Source organism: Chanos chanos, chromosome 7 (assembly GCF_902362185.1).
Source record: "Chanos chanos chromosome 7, fChaCha1.1, whole genome shotgun sequence".
In the NCBI taxonomy this organism is placed as follows: Eukaryota; Metazoa; Chordata; class Actinopteri; order Gonorynchiformes; family Chanidae; genus Chanos; species Chanos chanos.
Genome location: NC_044501.1, coordinates 3,436,659 through 3,451,635, shown reverse-complemented (window position 1 = coordinate 3,451,635; position 14,977 = coordinate 3,436,659). Strand labels below are relative to the sequence as shown.

At 40.2% G+C, this 14,977-nt stretch overlaps 1 pseudogene; it reads left to right on the top strand.

Annotated features, from left to right (window-relative positions):
- The first annotated feature begins 659 nt into the window (after positions 1 to 659).
- LOC115817146 (NACHT, LRR and PYD domains-containing protein 3-like) overlaps positions 660 to 14,977 on the top strand; it is a 16,225-nt pseudogene continuing 1,907 nt past the window's right edge.

The window sequence follows — 14,977 nt, the reverse complement described above, 5'->3', positions numbered from 1 at the left end:
TTTAACAACCATGAGTCCCAGTAGTTGTGACGTAGTTAATCTGCTAAGGTATAAGTAGCCTGAAAAACCATAACCTTCATCGTTCAGAGCTAGGTGACGAAAATAGTGATCAAGCACTGATTCAGTGTGTAGAACTGACAAGAGTGTAATATGTAAATATGCTATGTGCTAGACGGAACTGAAGGAGTCTTTAAAAGCTATTTTCTCTCTTCTGTTACTGTTGATGGAAACCATTGCAAGGATTCTCTTATACATGCCCAAAACATTCAAAGAGAGAACTAAACAATTGTTGAAACTTTTAAAATCAGAATAGCTAACGACCTCACTCAATTTTGTATAAACATATTTACATACAGTACAAAACAGAGAAAACTGATGAAGTGCTCACCATTACATTAATAAACATATTTGACTTGTACTGTGCTATATTGTTTTATATGTATATGACAAAATAAGCATTTTGTCATATGTCATGACTGACATGAAAACTAGAGTAAACTGTAGTATGAACCATAACCTTATGATCTGGCTTGTTCATATTTTATGACATAAATGTTTTATTTCTCCACAGAACTATAAGTGACATGGGTTTGTGAGGAGCTGACTGGTGTTTGTAGAGTCTGTGTGAAGGAGGCGAAGAGGAGAACACTGAATCTAAAATGAGTCTCATAATAGACAGTGAGGAGGGAGGTCCTGCCTCTAAAAGGAGTCGCCATGGAGACACAGAGGTGGAGGACACTGTTGACTACAGGACACAGAGAGCAGGGTCTCCAGCCCCCAGCTGTGTGTCTATGAAGAGTAATGACTCCATGATACAGCCCATAAACTTCAGTGGAGGAACAGTGTCCTCTGATCCCAGGTCAGTCTATCTGTATGATTGAGTGGGGTCTTTATAAGTGAATTTCTGCTGGTTTTGGGTGGGGGGTAGGGGCAGGTGGTCAGTGCCGACTTTAAAATATTCCCCACTGGAGCTCTCATGCATGTTTGTTTGCGTGCCTGTCTTTGTGTGTGTGTGTGTGTGTGCGTGCGTGTGTGCATGTGTGTGCGCGCGTGTGTGCGTGTGTGCGTGTGTGTGCGTGTGTGCGTGTGTGTGTGTGTGTGTGTGTGTGTGTGTGTGTGTAAGTGTCTGTTGACCATGACCCTGATGTACACTTAATATCACAACTTGACTTCACATGACTGTATTCCAAGAGGTTCAAAATGACATTCGTTTACCAGGGTCTGGGGGTTTTCAAAACTCTATCTCAAAAAGTCAAAATCTCAGCATACAGAGCTGGTTTCTATATTTCATACACTCATTTCATTCATTGTATCTGCACATTTTCACTCCATCTGTGTCATATAACTGTTCTGTGTTTTTATTTCTGTACATTGTCTATATGGATCTCATTATGAATGTACTGTATAGCACATTATTTTTCATATCATTATGTCTACTGTAAAGCAGTACAGATTGATAGATGCATGACACAGACTGTGTATATTAATAAAGATGTTCCTTTATGTTTTCATAATAACTCACAGAGTTCAGACACAGAGAGCAGGATCTTCAGTCCCCAGCTGTGTGTCTATGAAGAGTAATGACTCCATGATACAGCCCATAAACTTCAGTGGAGGAACAGTGTCCTCTGATCCCAGGTCAGTCTGTCTGTATGATTGAGTGGGGTGTAAGTGAATTTCTGTTGGTTTGGTGTGGGGGTGGTTTTGGAGGGGATCTGTGCCGACTTTAGAACATTCCCCACTTGAGCTGGCATGCCTGCAATTCCAAGAATTCAAAATAATTTACAGAGAAAATTGCTTAAATTATTTAGAGGAGTTTGAGGTTCTCAGAAGCGTGAATGGCTCAAAAAGTCCAATCTCACTTTTTTTTATATTTGAATTCTGCCAGTTTGTTTGCTGTGTTACTGCATTTCTTGTTGCATACAGAACACAAATTCCCCACAACCCAACTCAGTCTGTGTCATATCAAGTCTGACCTTAAAATCTCTCTCATTATACATGAACGTGTCCCCCTGTAAATGACTGAGAAAGCTGGTTGTCAGGTTACCTCTCAAATCAGTCCAAAAGACATTCCAAACCATGTACTGAATCAACCACTGAATCAGTATGAGAAACTCAGAAGAGCTCTTGTAATGATACTGCTGTGAGGAAAACTCAGATTTAGCTAAAAATCAACAATGCATGGAGAATTTGAAAGTGAATTTTGCTCTGTCTGTGTGTGTGTGTGTGTGTGTGTGTATGTGTGTGTGTATTTAATACACTCATTTCACTCATTGTATCAAATTTTCACTCCATCTGTGTCATATAGCTGTATCTTTTTTTTTCATTTCATGATGTCTAATATACAGCAGTATAGACTGATGTTTCTTTATGTTTTCATAATAACTCACAGAGTTCAGACACAGAGAGCAGGATCTCCAGTCCACAGCTGTGTGTCTATGAAGAGTAATGACTCCATGATAGAGCCCATACACTTCAGTGGAGGAACAGTGTCCTCTGATCCCAGGTCAGTCTGTCTGCCTGAATGAATGGAGTCTTTAAATGTGCTGTGATGTCACAACTGTGAAGAGAACAAAAAGAGTACCTTAAATTTTGAAAAAGAAATTTTTTTGAAATCTCTTTGATATGTGGTGGTGATAAAGTGGTGTGTATGTGTGATAAAGGTTTTTGATAAAGTGATGATGATACTCGTGTCTTCATGGATGTGTAGACTCACTGTATGTGTCTGTTTCACTGAGCTGATTTTGCACGTAATTTATTTGTGTTTATCTTATTTAATCTGTTAGTTTATCATGCATGCACTTCTGTCTTTTTCTATTTCTCCCATTTAATTGCCTGATCACAATACTTCTCTTTCATTAAACATGTTGGTAACAGTGTTTTTTTTTTCTTGATTGCATGGTTCTGTTGCTATCTCTCTCTCTCTCTCTCTCTCTCTCTCTCTCTCTCTCTCTCTCTCTCTCCCTCTCTCTCTCTCTCTCTCTCTCTCTCTCTCTCTCCCTCTCTCTGCTGTAGTGGGTGTCCAGGTCAAGACCAGTCCAGGTGTGGTCTGTGTGAACAGGTTCTGAGAGATCCAGTCTCTACCAGCTGTGGACACAGTTTCTGCAGACAGTGTATCAGCACATACTGGGACCAGTCTGGTCCATCAGGAGACTATGTCTGTCCCCAGTGCAGAAAGAGATCCAGAACACGTCCTATTCTACACCAGCACAAAGTCTCTAACTCTACATCAGATGATGTTCTGCTGAGAACTACTGAGGTTCATAAATCCATCCTGAAAAAGAAGTGTGAATACTTATTTGAAGGAAACAGATTACAAGGAGAGCACACCCTCCTCAACAGGATTTACACAGAGCTCTACATCATAGAGGGAGAGAATGAAGGAGTGAACGAAGAACATGAAGTTTTACAGATTGAGACAAAATCCAGGTTACAGAGTTCACGAGACATACCAATCAACTGCAATGACATCTTCAAACCCTTGACCACTCAGGAACCTACAGAGAACAGAAAGGAAAATGAAATCAGAACTGTGCTCACCAAGGGCATTGCTGGTATTGGAAAAACAGTCACTGTGCAGAAGTTCATTCTAAACTGGGCGGAGGGAGGAGCCAATCAGGACATTGAGTTCATGTTTGTACTTCCTTTCCGGGAGTTGAACTTAATTAAAGATGAGCGCTACAGTCTTCATGGACTTCTGCTAGAGTTTCATCCAGAATTGAGAGATCTGGATTCGAAGAAATATAATGATTGTAAAATGCTGTTCATCTTTGATGGTTTAGATGAGAGTCGACTTCAGCTGGATTTTTCTGAGAGGCTGTGTGATGTGACCACACATTCATCAGTGAATATACTGATATCAAACCTCATTCAAGGAAATCTTCTTCCCTCTTCACTCATCTGGATAACCTCCAGACCAGCAGCAGCCAGTCAGATCCCCTCTCAGTTCATCAGTCGTGTGACAGAAATAGCAGGATTCACTGATTCACAGAAAGAGGAATACTTCATAAAAAGAATCAGCGATGAGAGTCAAGCCAACAGAATCATTTCACACATCAAGACATCAAAGAGCATCCACATCATGTGCCACATCCCAGTGTTCTGTTGGATTTCAGCCACTGTGCTTCAGGAAATGCTGCGTCAAGACAATGTAAAAAAGATTCCTAAAACTCTGACTGAGATGTACACACACTTCCTACTGATTCAGACAAACATGAAGAACCAGAAGTATGAAGATAGACAGGAGACCAGCCCAAAATATCTTCTTGAATCAAGCAAGAAGATCTTTCTGAAACTTGCTAAGCTGGCATTTAATCAGTTGCTGAAGGGCAATATCATGTTTTATGATGAGGATCTGAGAGAATGTGGGATTGATGTGAGTGAGGCCACAGTGTACTCAGGGATTTGTACTGAGATTTTTAAGGAGGAATCTGTGTTTCGTCAGAAGAAGGTCTACTGCTTTGTGCATCTGAGTGTTCAAGAGTTCTTTGCTGCTCTCTATGTGTTTTACTGCTATGTAAGCAGGAACGCAGATGCACTGGAGTATTTTCTGAAGAGAGGGTCCAGGGATGTGCCAAAGAAAGTTTCCTTGGATGTGTTGCTTAAGGGAACAGTGGATAAAGCCTTGGAGAGTAAGAATGGACACTTGGATCTGTTCATCCGCTTCCTTCATGGAATATCAGTGGAGTCCAACCAGGGTGCCCTACAAGGTCTGCTAACATATGTAAGGTATGATCCCGAGAGTATCAAGAGAGCAATCCAAAACCTCAGAGGAATGCAAAAGAAGAATGCTCATCCTGAAAGATGCATCAGTCTTCTGCACTGCTTGACTGAAATGAATGTTTGCTCAGTGCAAATGGAAATGGAAGCTTTTCTTAAATCAAAGAAGCGTAACAAAAAGCTAACACTTGCACATTGCACAGCGTTGGCTTACATGCTTCAGATGTCAGAGGAGGTGCTGGATGAGTTTGATCCGAAGAAATACAACACGCCAGTTGAGGGCTGGAGGAGACTGGTCCCAGCTATTAGGTGCTGCAGAAAAGCTCTGTGAGTGTTGAGTTTCACACATTTGTAAAGTAACACTCTTATAGTGTCTCGTGAGCCCAACACCTGTGAGGGGAGAAATAAGGGCTGAGTACAATGCCACACAGATGGCAGATTAGGGCAGGGTCCCCAGTGGACTGAAACTGGTGAAACTGGCTTTTGGTATGTAGAATGTCACCTTTCTGGTGGGGAAAGAGCCGGAACTTGTGTGAGAGGTTGAGTAGTACTGATTAGATATAGTCGGGCTCACTTCTATGCACAGCCTTGGCTCTGGAACCAAACTCCTGGATGTGGGCTGGACTCTGTCCTTCTCTGGAGTTGCCTGGGGTGAGAGGCGGCGGGCAGGTGTGGGGTTACTTGTTAGCCCCCGACTGAACGCCGCTGTGTTGGAGTTTGTGAACGAAAGGGTTGCCTCACTGCGCCTTCAGGTTGCAGGGGGAAATCTCTGACTGTCGTGATGGTGTACACGCCGAACGGCAGCTTAGAGTACCCAGCCTTCCTAGATACACTGGAAAGTGTCCTAGTGAAGACACCATCTGGGGACTCTGTAGTTGTACTGGGAGACTTCAATGCTCATGTTGGCAATGATGGAGAGCCTTGGAGGGGAGTGATTGGGAGGAACGGCCTACCCGATCTGACCCCGAGTGGTGCTTTGTTATTGGACTTCTGTGTGAGTCAAGGATTGTCCATAACGAACACCATGTTCGAGCATAAGGCAGCTCATAAGTGTACCTGGTACCAGAGCCCCTCAGGCCAACGGTCAATGATTGACTTGGCAATATTAAATCAATTTGATGCTTTGAAGGTACAAAATTTACATTGCCAATGAATATTAGGCTAAAAAATAAAAAATAAAATCCAAATTTAACACGACTTCCGGCATAAGCCACACCCACTTCCGATAGGCATCTAAATATGGATACAGAGACAGATAATTCTGTTGAGTGAACATATACATACAGATAATTACATTTCTGTACACCTCTAATTTCCAGATAAAAAGAAATTCTCAGTTTATTTTCAGTTTTAAAATTATTTGATTGTTCATAAAAGTTATTTACTGCAAGCATTACAGGACAGAATAGATTCATGCAGGAAAACTTACATACATGACAGTATATGCACAGTGTATGGATGATGGGCAGTAAAACATCTGTGTTTATAAAATATGCAGGTTGTGTGTTATACATTATTATCTCTGTTTTTATCATTGTTTTTAGTCTCTGCAGTTTCAACTGGTCTGATACCACAGTACATATGTAAGCAGGGTGTAAAACGATTTTTCTTTTCATTTTGACAAAAATTTATTCCATCACCTTAACTGCAACTTTGACAGTTGAGAAGTGCCGTGTTTGTTTACAGTGCTGTGAAATGGAGTGATGTATGTGGTGGAACATTCCAAACATTCCAGTGCTGTTATACTATATGTATCAGCACTAAAGGAATGCCTTTTGTCCAATCAAATTAATGGACCTTACTCCTGTATATCATGTCTATCATGCCTTGTCATTGAAGGCTCCTCTTGGACAGGATTTGGCTCGCATGCTAAGACCTCAAGCTGCCTGTCATCGGCCTTGAAGAATGCTGAAAAATATTTAGATATTTTGTTTCTTTTCTATTCTGATCAAAATCACTATTATAATTATTATAAAATTTACATAAATTCATTCCCATATTTGTTAATGTTTAAGTGTAATTATATCTGTGCTTGTCATTAGTCACTGTGGACTGCAATGTAGCAGAGAATCTTTATGTACTTCCAGTTCACGAAATCATACTGTGTATATGAGGAGTAATGTGGGAGATGTAGTTTTAAGCTTTTCTGACTGTAGCTCTCTCTCGCTCTCTCTCCACCCAGACTTGCTGGTTGTAATCTCACTGAACGGTCCTGTGAAGCTGTAGCCTCAGTTCTACAGTCAGTAAACTGTCCCCTGAGAGAACTGGACCTGAGTAACAATGACTTTCAGGATTCAGGAGTGAAGTTGCTCTTTGTGGGAATGAAGAATCCATGCTGTAAACTGGAGATACTGAGGTAAGTGTTAGTCATTCACTGAAATTGTAATATTTATAATACCTTTTGTGTCATTTCATTACCCTGGTTTTATTTCTGTTTTAGTTGTCTCGCTGATTTAGCTTACCTGACCTCAGTTTTCATGTATTTTTTTGTGTTTCTAGAGTAAAATGTTCTTGTTATGCTGGCTAATATGTTGAAATCTTGCTGTGTTTGAAAGTATTGTACTCCACAGCTAGTTTACATTTTCCTTGTTCATATTTAACCTTTGTGCTACACAGGGGCATCAGGCACCTCATATTTTACAGAGGTCAGTCAAGGGTAGTACACTGAAATTACACTGTAATAACACATACAGTATGATCATCTGTATGGGAAACATTGTCATGTCAGCCATCTTATAAACCCGTAAACGGGTAATATGTCTGTCAATGAAACGGTCAAAAAGATGTAAACCCTTAAGGGCATTGTTAAGATTTATATGGTAAATATTATGTTTGGATACAGTGAGGCAGAAACTCGTTTGATGCACAAACATAGCCAAATCATAACTACATCAGTGAGAGGAGTAATATCACATCGCATGTCTGCAAATAAGTGTAAAAGATGTTTCTAGCCTGTCGTCGCTTGGCAACATAAGAACCCGAACGAAAATCGAGAGACTAATTTCTGAAGTCTGCAAAAACAGCCAGTGTGCACGGGAAGTTTCTGAGGTAAATGTTGACGCAAGTGTTACATACTGTAAAGGCTAGAAACAAACTCGATCCATTCCACGTTTGTGGCAAGTATCTGTTTTTTTGGCTTTTTTTTTCTTAAATGTAATGGTTTGGTAATCAAAGAATTTAAAGATTATCTAAATAGATTTGAGTTCAACTGGTTTTGTAATTTGTCAAAGATACACATTTGCTATTACACGTGAGGGTAACTGGACGGCCAGTAGATGTTGACGTAACGTATTGAAAAAAACGCTGCAATTCACTCCACTCGCCATCCACTACACACACAGTGCAAGTATCTTTGTATATTTTAATAAAGTAATAACCAAAGAAATATTTCAAAAACCGTTTTTACTTTTGTTCAAACGGTTTTGAAGTTTGTCTCTAATACACGTTAGCTATAGAATGTAAGGGGATTCAAACCTGACAGCCATTAGAAAATCAAGAGACTCATTTTTTAAACCCACAAACTGCAGTAACAGAAGCTTTGAAGACCGAGTGAGTTCTTTGAGGTAAAAACTAGAGAACACGAAAGAGTCCAGTTTGTCAGAAATGACAGCGGCATCTGATTCACTGTCTTTGTTTTGTGTGTGTTAACATTCAAAGTGACTTTTGTTCTGTTTAGAAACACACACAAAAAAATATTAGAGTAACATTCATTTAAATGTTTGTTAAACCATTTTTGTAAAGATACCTGTGAGAAGTGATGAGAGGGCCAGTGTTATTGTAAGCACAAATAGCTACTTTTAAGTCAATTGAACTGACACAAGAATCACTTTTCCTGAGATAAACATATCAACACTGTTATGAGGCAAAAATCTGTTTTTACTTAATGCAGCACTCCCCAGTAGTCAAATGACACAAAATTTTGGACCCATACACAGGAAGCTGCCCTGAATCCACGTGCCAGGTTTGGTGTCAATACATCAAAGCATTGCTGAGATATGCCCTTATTTCCTCTTTAGTGGCTCTGATTATGATTGGCTGTAATGGGAATATGCTTTCACAAGTCGAAAGGCCAACAAATAACTTTTGTGAAGCTTGGAATGAAGTTAATCTGTGAAGTTCATCAAAGTTTTGTGAAGATTGGAAAGAAATATTGGCCTGTGAAACCTTTTTAAACGTTTCCATAAAATCCAACATGGCAGCCATACCCATAAGGTTGACATGACAAGTCGCCATGTCTCAGACTTTGGACCTCTTAAAGTAACACCTCATAACTGAATCAGTTATTTAAGGCAAATACATCAAGACATATCAGCCAAAAGACATTCTTGCTAATTGCAGCCTCCTCCAGTTGTCCAATGGCACAAAATTTTCTGTGCTTCCTCCAAATGGGGACTCGAGTCTGGTTTTGATACGTTTAACTGACGCTGAGTTATGACCCCATTTCCTGTTTGGTAACTTCACTCTCAAATATGATTGCAGAGCAGGAAATGGCAACATATCCAGACCTCAGGATCAAAAAAGGCATGACTTTGAATGATAATCATTTTAGACTGAGGATATGAAGGGTAATAAGCAAAAAAATGTTTGTTTTTTTTTGTTTTTTTATAGCACCCCCAAGTGGTAAAATGGGGCATTTTTTCTGGACTCCCTTTGGGCTGAGTCTTGAGTCAGTGCATAGAGCAATATCAAAGCATTGCTGAGATATGACCCTACTTCCGTTTTGGTGACTTCACCACTGATTTCACTGTGACAGATGAACGCTTTCGAAAATCAAAAATCCATCTAATAACTTTTGTGAAGCTTAGTCTGAACATCATCTGTGCCAAGCTTGGTGAAGATTGAACAAAATTTGTCCGAGATGTAGCGAAAAATCACTTTTTGATAAAATCTGATTGTCATGAATCCTCAAAAAAGCAGGGCGCATGTGCAGATGAAATTAAAGAAAATTTAATGTCTTCCCGAAGGGTAGATTCCACAACAAACTGGCATAACGTAAAACAGGAACACGAAACACGGTGTGGCAGTAACAAAGGGCACGCTCAGAAATCACACCGAAAAGTGAAGACTTCGCAAAGAAAGACTGGAAGCAAGGGGTATAAATGCAAGGAGAAATCAGGGAGTGGCAGGTAAAAAAGATGAGGGAGATAATGAGCAGGCCTGTGATTAGTAGACAGGTGACGGCAATCTCTGAATGGTGGAATTGGAGGGGGGAGGAGTCCAAGTTGCCCCCCCCCCCCCCCCCCCCCCCCCCTCCACACACACACACACACACACACACACACACACACCCATTAGTCTGTGATATGTTATCTGTAGGGTTAGGGTTAGGGTATATATGTGAGGGGATGCTCTCTCCAGACGCAGCGTTTCCATTTTCAGACAACAACTGTATTTATTCGCTTGAAATTCGGTTTTCGCCAGCACACTCGGTAGCCTGTTCTGTTCATATTAATCATAAACTCAGTATAAATGTTTAAGTGAACAGAAGGGACAACTGAACAATTGTTGGTTAATTAGAGAAGTATTGCTTTCAGAAAGTGCACTTAATCATTTACACCTCTCTCTCTGTCTCTCTCTCTCTCTCTCTCTCTCGCTCTCTTTTCAGACTTGCCAGTTGTAAACTCACTGAACAGTCCTGTGAAACTGTAGCCTCAGTTCTACAGTCAGTAAACTGTCCCCTGAGAGAACTGGACCTGAGTAACAATGACATTGAGGATTCAGGGGTGAAGTTTCTCTGTGTGGGACTGAAGAATCCACACTGTAAACTGGAGATACTGAGGTCAGTATTAGTCAATTATTGAAAATACAGTACATACGTTTTGTCTGAAATTATGTTTTTTGCGGGGATCCAGACTAATTTTTTTCAGAAACACCGATTTATTTTTCTTTTTCCACATTTAACATGCTATGGTAAATGTCATTACTGTTTCATCCATTCACATGCTTACTAGATGAAAGAACAAAGAAACCATAAACTGTAATGATAAAACATGTCATTGTGTCTTTGTTTCCATGCCATAAACAGTCAACCCCTCATACATGACCATAGTTAGCAAACACAAACTGTTTTCTATTCGTAGAGGCAGACATGTTTTCACATTGTGTCTAGCCAACCCTTGCAATACTTTTGTGAAACCAGTTACACAAACATTAACTTTATTATAGAATCACTAATCAAGCAATCTTTAACACAACGCTGGGACATCAGGCAGTGTTGGCTGATGAGACTGTGTTTTATGAGCATACACTGATGATGTGACAATGTTTATTGTAGGGCAGGAGGAAGTTCTGACTCTTTACGGGGTTTGGTCTCATATGAGTGAGAATTAAGAAACTGAAATGACCGTAATGAAGTCAGAAAACTCAGGGGTACATTTATCTGCAAGCTAATGATCACTTTCCGTTGATCCAGATAAAGATTTGAGTGTGTGCTCAACTAAGAAATACGGAGAGGATTTGTGTCAGCTGCATTTTGCTCAATAGTTTATGTTCTCTCTCTCTCTCTCTCTCTCTCTCTCTCTCTCTCTCTCTCCCTCCCTCTCTCTCTCTCTCTCTCTCTCTCTGTCTCTCTCTCTCTCTCTCTCTCTCTCTGTCTCTCTCTCTCTCTCTCCCTCTCGCTCTCTCTCTCTCTCTCTGTCTCTCTCTCTCTCTCTCTCCCTCTCTCTCTCTCTCTCTCTCTGTCTCTCTCTCTCTCTCTCTCTCTCCCTCTCCCTCTCTCTCCCTCATAGATATTTTGTCAGATGAATAGTTCCATTTGTTTCTGTTTTAGCTGAAGTAGTTGTTAAAATTTGTAAGTTACTAACTGAGTAAATGTATTTTGCCAGTTAAAAGCAAAACATTGTGAGAATTAATTTAGTAACTGTATTCATTTAACTACAGAATAATGACAACATGCCAACCGATTTATAATCAAAATTCAGATTCAAGTCTCCGTGCTTAACCATGGATTTGTTTAAACTGTGAATTCCCCCTCCTCTCTCTCTCTCTAGGTTGTCTGGCTGTCTAGTGACAGAGGAGGGCTGTTCTTCTCTGGCTTCAGCTCTGAGATCAAACCCCTCTCACCTGAGAGAGCTGGATCTGAGCTACAATCACCCAGGAGACTCAGGAGTGAAGCTGCTCTCCGACAGAAAGAAGGATCCACACTGTCGACTGGACAAACTCAAGTAAGTGGGGTGTGTGACAAAAAGAGGATTATAGTAAGTGTGTGTGTGTATGTGTGTGTTTGTGTGTGTGTGTGTGTGTGTGTGTGTGTTTGTGTGTGTGATGTGTATGTGCAATTCAGAAAGATTCAAAATTCCTCTTCTCTCATAAGGTTGTGAGAGAGAAGTGTCAGTTTGTGTGTGTGTGTGTGTGTGTGTGTGTTAAAGCGGACACAGTATATTTCGGTATGCTGTTGTTAAAGTAATAAATAGTATATTTTAGTGTGTGTGTGTATTAATGTGAGAGACAATATATTTTGTTGTGTGTGAGTGTGTGTTAAAGTGAGAGACAGTATCTTAGAGCTTGACCGATACAGGATTTTTAAGACCAGTACCAATTTCGATATTTGAGGATTTAAAAATCCAGTAACGATATATGGTGGATATTTTTTTTCCCAGAAACACATAACATAAACAAAGATTTTCCCTAACATTTGCTATGTGTAGTTATAGAAGAGTCCTCACCAAGATCCCATGACATAACACAGTTTAAAAATAATCTTGTGTTATTGACATAAATAGTACTTTGAAGTTAAGTACAGCAAAATATATTAAAGATTTGATAAATAATGCAGTAAACTGATACAGTGACTTTGAGTAAATGGTGCTGTTGAATGTATCTAATACTACATGACTGTCTGCAACAAGCACATACAACTTTGCAACTTCATTCTACATGTTTTAAAGAGAAACATGTTTGAAAGAGAAGCAAGCTATGTTTTAAGATACTTGTTCAGCTCATATTTATTTACTTGTTCTTTCTGGTTTAATTATTTCCAAGGCATCGACTACAAGTACAGACATGAGAGTCACAGATATATTTACCATTGCTTCATTTAGACAGAATAAGTTAAACACTTTAGTTAAATTGCTCATTAACATTCACAGTCTTCCACTGATAGACCTAATCTAACAACTGTTTTGTCAAAAATAGACTTGTTTTATTGTCACAAATAGCACTTTGAAGAGACGTACAGTGCTACACATTCTTGTTCAGCTCACGTCTAGTGTAACTGCTTAAAAACGCATGACTGAAGTTAAAAATGAGTCAACAAACAGCTCCGGGGGGTGTTCCAGAAAAGCTGTTTTAGTGAAAACTCAGAGTTGGTTAAGTCAGAGTAAGTAGTAAACCTCCTAATAGAAGAGTCCTATGGCTTCATTCTCCTAGCAAAACAAAGCCATAGGGCTCTTCTATCTTCCATCTTCTATAATGTAGGACTCTTCTGTCTTCTATTACACAGGGCTCTTCTGTCTTCCATCTTCTATTACACAGGACTCTTCTGTCTTCTATTACACAGGGCTCTTCTGTCTTCTATTACACAGGGCTCTTCTGTCTTCTATTACACAGGGCTCTTCCGTCTTCCATCTTCTATTACACAGGACTCTTCTGTCTTCTATTACACAGGGCTCTTCTGTCTTCTGTTACACAGGGCTCTTCTGTCTTCTATTACACAGGGCTCTTCTGTCTTCTATTACACAGGGCTCTTCTGTCTTCTATTACACAGGGCTCTTCTGTCTTCTGTTACACAGGGCTCTTCTGTCTTCTATTACACAGGGCTCTTCTGTCTTCTGTTACACAGGGCTCTTCTGTCTTCTATTACACAGGGCTCTTCTGTCTTCTATTACACAGGACTCTTCTGTCTTCTATTACACAGGGCTCTTCTGTCTTCTATTACACAGGGCTCTTCTGTCTTCTGTTACACAGGGCTCTTCTGTCTTCTATTACACAGGGCTCTTCTGTCTTCCATCTTCTATTACACAGGACTCTTCTGTCTTCTATTACACAGGGCTCTTCTGTCTTCTATTACACAGGGCTCTTCTGTCTTCTGTTACACAGGGCTCTTCTGTCTTCTATTACACAGGGCTCTTCTGTCTTCTATTACACAGGACTCTTCTGTCTTCTATTACACAGGACTCTTCTGTCTTCTATTACACAGGGCTCTTCTGTCTTCTGTTACACAGGGCTCTTCTGTCTTCTATTACACAGGGCTCTTCTGTCTTCTATTACACAGGACTCTTCTGTCTTCTATTACACAGGGCTCTTCTGTCTTCTATTACACAGGACTCTTCTGTCTTCTATTACACAGGACTCTTCTGTCTTCTATAACGTAGGACTCTTCTGTCTTCTATTGCACAGGACTCTTCTGTCTTCTATTACACAGGGCTCTTCTGTCTTCTGTTACACAGGGCTCTTCTGTCTTCTGTTACACAGGGCTCTTCTGTCTTCTGTTACACAGGGCTCTTCTGTCTTCTGTTACACAGGGCTCTTCTGTCTTCTATTACACAGGGCTCTTCTGTCTTCTGTTACACAGGGCTCTTCTGTCTTCTATTACACAGGGCTCTTCTGTCTTCTGTTACACAGGGCTCTTCTGTCTTCTGTTACACAGGACTCTTCTGTCTTCTATTGCACAGGACTCTTCTGTCTTCTATTACACAGGGCTCTTCTGTCTTCTATTACACAGGGCTCTTCTGTCTTCTGTTACACAGGGCTCTTCTGTCTTCTATTACACAGGGCTCTTCTGTCTTCTATTACACAGGGCTCTTCTGTCTTCTATTACACAGGGCTCTTCTGTCTTCTATTACACAGGGCTCTTCTGTCTTCTATTACACAGGACTCTTCTGTCTTCTATTGCACAGGACTCTTCTGTCTTCTATTACACAGGGCTCTTCTGTCTTCTATTACACAGGGCTCTTCTGTCTTCTGTTACACAGGGCTCTTCTGTCTTCTATTACACAGGACTCTTCTGTCTTCTATTGCACAGGACTCTTCTGTCTTCTATTACACAGGGCTCTTCTGTCTTCTATTACACAGGGCTCTTCTGTCTTCTGTTACACAGGGCTCTTCTGTCTTCTATTACACAGGGCTCTTCTGTCTTCTATTACACAGGGCTCTTCTGTCTTCTGTTACACAGGGCTCTTTTAATATATTTCATTGTAGGGCTGTGCAATCAAACAAATTTTATTTTCAATTACAATTTTTGGTTTCCATGAATCATGAGAACAAGATAATCGAGATAAAACTATTATTGTGCAGCGTTACTTATTTAAATGTAATTATG